This window comes from Capsicum annuum, chromosome 10, assembly GCF_002878395.1.
Source record: "Capsicum annuum cultivar UCD-10X-F1 chromosome 10, UCD10Xv1.1, whole genome shotgun sequence".
Classification (NCBI taxonomy): Eukaryota; Viridiplantae; Streptophyta; class Magnoliopsida; order Solanales; family Solanaceae; genus Capsicum; species Capsicum annuum.
Window position 1 is genome coordinate 136192207 of NC_061120.1, and position 8124 is coordinate 136200330.

At 30.7% G+C, this 8124-nt stretch overlaps 1 long non-coding RNA gene across 1 annotated transcript in view; it reads right to left on the reverse strand.

Moving 5' to 3' along the window:
* Window positions 1-883: 883 nt before the first annotated feature.
* The window catches only part of LOC107863947, a 33793-nt gene continuing 26552 nt past the window's right edge, over window positions 884-8124 (reverse strand). Inside the window, exon 8 of the long non-coding RNA XR_007045891.1 lies at window positions 884-950. This is a non-coding gene — a long non-coding RNA (uncharacterized LOC107863947). The remainder of the gene's footprint in view (window positions 951-8124) is intronic.

An 8124-nucleotide genomic window follows, 5' to 3' on the forward strand; every position in this document is an offset into this window, starting at 1 on the left:
TCTTTATATCAATATTTAAGTACTCCTACATAATTATATTCACTTGCATCTGCTTCTACTATATATGTAAATTTTTTATTTTCGTCTGAAAATTATAATTTTGGTAACTCTTTACAAAGTATTTTTATTTTTGTACTTGTTTTTTATTTTTTTTTGTTGTAATTATATTCTACATCCTTTTATAATTTTTCTGTAATGATTTAGGTTTTCTACTAATTTTGGTATATATTCTCTTACTTGGTTTACTAATCCTAAAAATGATTGTAATTTCTTTTTTGTATCTAATTCTTCTTTTGAATTTATTATTTTTGATACTATATGTTATTGCATTTTTACTCTACTTTTATCTATTTGTTTTCCTAAAAACTCTATTTGATTTTTCATAATTTTAGTTTTTTTTTCACTTAAACTTATTCCTGAATTTTCTATTATACCTGCAAATTGTTCTAATAATTTTAAATGCTCCTCTTTAGTTTTTGTATATAATAATATATCGTCTATGTATATGTAATGCCCCGAATTTCTGAACCGAAACGCTACACGGTGCTCATGACCCCGAGAGACCACAAGATAATCCATGATTGATATTTGTAGTTGTACACTGCATAATATATGAATATAAATGCGAAAACGTGAATTGAAAGGCCATAAGGTTTAATACTGAACATAATCTGAATAATAACAATGTCTAAATAAAGTGGTATCACAATACCAAAACAAAACCAAAATACTGAAGTCTGAATCTAGTCTGAAAGCCTCTACTGTCTGAATAAGGAACTGATGGGACATGTCCCCAACTAACTCTGACTAATGAACTAATCAATGAGAAGACAGAGAAATAATCATGTCCACAAGGATGAGGACTCACTTCTAACTCTGACTACTGAAATCTACACTGCTACTGCTGCTCTGGAACTCGTGCCTCTGAACCTATGGCGTAAAATAAAACACTATAGCGCGAATGCGTCAGTACGTCTGAATGTACTAAGTATATGAGTGAGGTAGGCTAAATGTAAAAGGTTTATATGCATAAACAATGCTGACTGATATGAACGTGAGAATACATACATACATAAGTAACTATAACTGAACTCGTGGTGATACTGACTACTGAGTCGGAATGCTGACAACATGAGTTTACTGATACTCACATACTGAATAGATGAACGACTATTTCTGACAGTTCAAATTATAAAGAACTGGTCTGATTGACTGTGTCTAACAGTCCTAAAACTGAATACTGATAACGAAAGCTATGACGACTGATCTAATTAATATAACTGTGATGATCGGCCTAACCGATGTAACTGATACTGAGCGACTGTATCTGACAGTCTAAATCTTCTAATAATGATTAAGAGTGACTAAGCTTGAGATCAGGCCTAACTAACGGGTGATCTCTAACTGATATTAAGCATACTCAACTGAATCTGAGACTGAGATCAAGCCTATCTGATGGGTGACCTCTGTAAATACTGTAAATACTGATACTGAATAACTTTATGTTAGACCAAGCCTATCTAGAGGGTGGTCTATGAATCTGTGGAACTATCTGAGTTCCTTGCTGAGATTAATGACTATATCTGACAGTCCTGATTTCTGAGTTCTACTCTGAAGACTGATACTAAAACTGTAACTGTGGGAGTGTTCACTTAACCGACATGCCCCAAATCTGAACTGGTAGGGTCTAACATATAACCCTGTCAATACCATGCCATGGGTAAAGACTTCTCTGGTCAAGCCTATCTGACGGATGACCTCGTAGGAAGTCAAGCCTAAGGCAGTATAATAGTCGAGCCTCTCTGATCGATGACAAGCCTTTTTTTGATGGGTGACTCCTACATCCTGCACTAGCTACGCAGTTCTGGAGTTTAGGGATTGCTCCTAATGACTCTGCCTCTCTGATGGGGAGCCGTCATCCCTGCACTCGCTCGGTGCTAGCTCCTACTCCCAACTGAAGGACTCTGAACTGATTCTTAGAACTTGTACTTGATCTGAACTGAAGCTATTACTGAGTTTCTTACTTGATTGAGCTGACTGAGTTCCCTTGGTTCCGTTATCTGATGGAATACTACTGAATCTATTATCTGACTGAATGATACTAAGTTCCTAATTGATTTCTTGAATGCTACTGAAATCTGAGCTGAGTACTGAACTGAAGCTTGAATGATAACGATACTTAGATTACTGAGATTTCTTAAGTTCTATAACTGTCTGAGAGTTCTATTGATCATAGCACGACTAAGATTATCTTGAAACTGACTCGGCTCTAGGCACATAGTTATATTTTTCGGGTACAAGTACCCCTAGGACTCGATGGAAGGAAACTGACACAGATGATACTTCTTGATCATAGGACTAACATCCACAATTCATAATACCATATGTAGGGGATTTCATACTACACATGGTTCTCAACACCTTATACATGAAAGGGAATACATATAACATGGGTATACTTGCATACCTCAATATCATGGACATTTCATATCACAACAACTCATAACAACAACACATATCAATAACATGGAATTCATGTGGAAACATAAGGAATAGAACATGGACTTATCATTTAAGCACTATTAAGTCATACCATCATTCTTGGCATTTTATCAAACAAATTACATGCACAACTTTGGGCATAGGTGTACTTATCAATTTGACAATCTTAATCCATCCAAAATTCATGGGTTTCAACTAACCTACTTACATGCTTCATGAAAAACACATCAAGATACAACCTTGAATTCAAACAACAATCATCAACATGAATATAGTCATAACACAACAAGGAAATCACAATTTATAATTAAAAACATGATTCTTGAGCTCCATGGATGAACACTACGCATACCTTAGTGATTGAATCTTGAAAGAGATTTAATGTTTCTTGAAGGTTCTTAAAGAAATCCTTAGGCTTGCTCTTGATTTTTTTCTTGACTAGGGTTAACCCCTTTGGGAGAGAATGTTCTTGTTCTTGAGGAGATAATCTTGAGAGGAAACCCTGATCTTGTGGTTGAGAGTGTATGAGAGAATTTTTAGATGTTTAACTGAAGAAAAATAGGAGAAAGTTACGTCCCTTAAGGGTTTTAAGTCGTGGGAAGTGGAGGAAAAAGACCAAAATACCCTAATAAACTGCTTCCCAATTGCTGAAAATCTAAGGCTGACGACATTTGGGATAAGCCGTCAGACTTGTGATAAGTCGTCACAAATGTCGTCACTGGGGGGCTGGAATTGATGGATTTCTGCCAAAGGCTGACGACATTTGTGATAAGTCGTCACATTTGTGATAACTTATCACAAAATGTTGTCAGTGGGGGTGGATTTCTGCCTAAGGCTAACAACATTTGTGATAAGTCGTCACACTTGTGATAACTTATCACAAAATGTCGTCAGTCAGTTTTCCAGGCTAATATGCTTGGAGTAAAATGGGCATAACTCTTTGCTCTGATATCGAATTTGGGCAAAATTGGTATAGTTGGAAAGCTAATACAAAGATATTTCAATTGATATATATTAGATCCTCTAATTCGATATATACAAGGAGTTATGTTCGATTGAAGTTGACCTAAATTTTGACACTCACTAAAACTTGAACGATAGGAAAGCTTTCAACTTGTCCTTAAGTCAGGGGACCTCTATGATCTAAATTCATGCTCAAATAGATTTCCACACTACATAATTGATTAACACACTAAATTTACATAGGATTCGTGGCTTTTGGAACATCTACGCCTATGAATGACGGATTTTCATTCTAGTCTGAAATGTGGGGTGTTACAATATACTATACAATTAGGTAACTGTTTGAAATAGTTATCTACAAAATGTTGATATCTACTTGGCGCATTTTTATATCCAAATGGTAATACATTCCATTCATAAAATCCTTGTGATACTGTAAATGCAGTTAATTTTTTAGATTCTTCTTCTAGCTTTAAATGGTAAAATCCTGATTTACAATTGAACTTACTAAAATAGTTATATCCTTGTATCTGTCTTATTTTTAATATCTTATTTGGTATTGAATAATTATATGTCATAGTTTTTGCATTTAAATTTCTATAATCAATAACCATTTTACTTTTTCCTTTTTTTTGTTTACTGCATTTATTTACTATAAATGTTGAGTTATTATGTTTACTATTACTTTTTTGTATGTATTGTTTTTCTAATAATTCATCTATATGCATTTCGAATTCTTTTAAATCATCAAAGTTATATGTTAATGATTTTTGGATTATTATATTATTTTTATCTCTTAGCTCAATTTTTATAGTAGTTTTATGCTTTTCTTATCTTTTTAATGAATCTTCATTATATAGTTGTCTTAATTTTTTCTTTATTATTTATACCTTATCTATTGAAAATATAGTTATTTCTTCTTTATTTATTGAAAATATAACTAGTTCTATTATGTCTTCAGTATTTTTTATATTTTCTAATTTTTTTATGATTTTTTTACTTTCTTTTATCCAATTAGTTTTCTTTCTTATTTTATTAATAATTCTTTTTGCTCTTACCTTTTATTTACATGATGTTGTAAACCACCAGTGTGTTTTAATTATTATATGTGGGTATAGTTTATCCAAAAATGGCATTCCTAAAAGCATATCTTTTGATGTTAGTTCATAATTATAGATCTCTTCTATTGTTAATATCTTATCTCATACTTGTATTTTTACATTTCTAGCTGTATAGGTAATTAAGTTTCTTTCATTATTAAATCTTTGACTACTATTGATAATTTTAGCTTATCCCATTTGTCTTCTGATGAACAGTTATATCTACATAAGTTGGTTTCTGCTCCTATATCTATCATATGTGTATAATATCTATTATAATATCCTTCTACTATTATTTTCATAAGAACAAATATTTTTATGTTAAGGTTCTCTTTATTAATAATTTTTCCTTATTTAGGTTATGGTTAATTGTATGTGTTCTATATTGTAGGGTTTTACTTATTCTAACCATTTTATCCCTAATATTATATCTGTTTTTTTGCATATCATCCATTATTTTAAATTCTATTTTTATCTTTCTAACTACTATTATTATTTCCTTTTCTGTTGAATCTTTAATAGTTATTAAACTTCTTGGTAGATCTGGCATATATTACTATTAGATTTTATTTCTTCATTTTTCACTAGGTATTTTGCTATATGATTATCTTCTTGTCATGTATTTAAGAGTATTAAATATTCTTTTTCATTTATTGTTCCCGTTATATAATATTGAGTTAAATTAACTGTTGAAGTTATTTCATAATTTGTTCTTTTCGATGATCTAATGATTCTGGCACTAATGAATTATCTATGTTTTTATCTGTTGTTGCTACTAAATAATTTGCATTTATTATAAATACGTAATATTAAATATATTCAATGCTAATCTCTAAATTTCCTTCATTGTAACTGAATTTTGTATTTTCCTTATTAACCACCATCATACCTGTGTATTATCTACTCGTACAATAAATTTGTTATATACAATATATGGCTCAATTGCTAATAAACATTTATATAATGAACATAATTCTTTTCTATTTATTTCTCATTTTATTTTTGTTTCATTAAACGTTCCTGAGTAGCATCTACAATGATGTTCTAATTTTTCTTCTTTATATCTATATTTAAGTACTCCTCCATAATTATATTCACTTGCATCTGCTTCTACTATATATGTAAAATTTTTATTTTCGTCTGGAAATTGTAATTTTGATAATTCTTTACAAAGTATTTTTATTTTTTGTACTTCTATATTTTTTATAGAATGTATCTCAATTGCACAAATCTTTGTCCAATACAGGCCAGAAGATAAAAGCAGGAAACTTTCCTATAACACATGTCTTCCCAGACACATTCTTGGTGATACCAAGATATTCAAGATTCATCTCATCAAATGTCTTGATATGATAACTATTTTCACAGATATCTTTAAAACTCATCAAGTTTTTTCGAGACTTGGGAGAGAACATAGCATTATTTATGATGAGTTTAGTTCCTTTGGACAAGATTATAATGACTTTTCCGAAGCTTTCAATCAAATTAGCACTACCAGAAATTGTAGTAACATTAATCTTGCCCATGTTTAGATGAGAGAAATATTTATCGACTTTGAATATCATATGTGTAGTGCCAGAATCAATCAAACAAATATCTTCACAATTGGACAGCTTACTTTGAAAATTATTCATATTTTCAAATAAAATGACATACACCAAATAAAATATAAATTAAATCTTTGTACAAAGTGAAAGCTTACACTATAAGAAATTGCTAATCACATTTTACTAAGCAAAAAATAAATATGTCCATTTAGTACGTGATCAGCTTAGCATTTTATTTTCAATAGTTAAAAAAAATAGTACGTACTTGTAGCTTTGCATAACTTTAATATAATAATTATATAAGTTAGTAGCACTGTTAATACAAAATCACACAGATATGCAGTCAAATCATCACTAATTTCACTGGAATTTTTAGTATTAATCAAATTAGTACTCATGTGAAAAGATTTATAAAAGAAAAGCAAAGTATGTTAGAGAAGTGTATCTAGTTAATCCAAAACTATGGAAAACTATAATTAACTTAATATATATAATAGTGCAACACCCATAACTAACACCAATTTTGCAAATGCATCTTTTTCTTTCTTTTTCCTTTTTGCAGCGCCTACCAATATTTTTCATTAATGTATCGTTTTTTTTTTCAATAAATAATGACAAAATTGAAATTCAATCCAATTCAATAATAAACAACAATAATATAATTAAACTAATCAATACTAATAAAAAACTAATACTAATGCAAACAACTACTTTTACATGATTTTTATTTTAACTTTTATCAACAACAAAAATTAAATTAAAAATCATTCATTCTTTCATGTTTACGGAACCATCACCAATTAAGTGATCAATCTTTTCTTCAGGGTGGTCAAAGAAGTCTGCTACATCCAAGCTTATGATGTCAACATTATTTTCAGAGAGAAAGTTAGCCTCGAAATTTCTCTCTTTCTTCTTTAGTGATGCTTGATAAGGATCAACTAAGTGCTTGAGAGAACGATAGTCACGTGAATAATGTTCTTTTCCACCACATCGAAAATAAGTAATGGTTTCACGTTTCTCATCTTTTTTCTTTTTGTTCGGTGATTGATTAACACCCGAAACAGGGTTTCTTTCTTGGTTATCACGAACACGACTAGGGCCGCGACCTTTTTCACGCCTAGCATGGTGAGCATGCACATCATTCACCTCAGGGAATGGTACAAATCCAGTAGGTCGATTCTCATAATTTTTCATCAACAAATTATTATTTTGTTTATCCATGAGAAGAGAACTCAGTTCAGTATACTTCTTCAAACCTTTTTCTCGATATTGTTGCTGTTATAGCACATTCGAGGCATGAAAAGTGGAGAGTGTCTTTTCCATCATATCATCATCATTGGTCGTCTCTCCATAGAGTTTCAATTGAGAAGAAATTTTGAACATGGCAGAATTATATTCATGAACAAACTTATAGTCTTTTAGGCTATTCCACAATACGAGTGGATCCTTAATAGTAAGGTACTCAATTTTCAGAAATTCGTCAAGATGATGGCGCAAGAAAATCATAGTCTTAGCACGATTTTGACTAGATGTTGTATTTTCTTTCTTTATGGCGTCTCCAAAACCCATAGTATCTAGGTAGATTTCAGCATCCAACACCCATGAAATATAGTTCTTGCCCGAACTTTGAAAGGCAATGAACTCACACTTTGTAAGATTGTTAGCCATATGAAAAAAGAAGAAATAAAAAACAATACCTTAGTCTTAGTCTTCAAATTTGAGACGATAGAGTCTCGTGCTGATAACGTGTTATAAAACAAGAAAGAATAGAGAAGAAGAAGAATAGAGAATAGAGAGTAATTGTTATTTCTCTTGAGGGATTATTTACAAAGAAGGAAGCCCTTCAATTTATAGGAAAAATTTGCTCCTAGTTTCACACTAAAAGATAAATACATCAAATCCTAATAGAAATCAAATAGATCTTGATAAATCTTGATAGATATTCACTATAATTGATATATATCATAACATATTTAATATATTTTTTAATATGTAATCTATTATTACTAAAA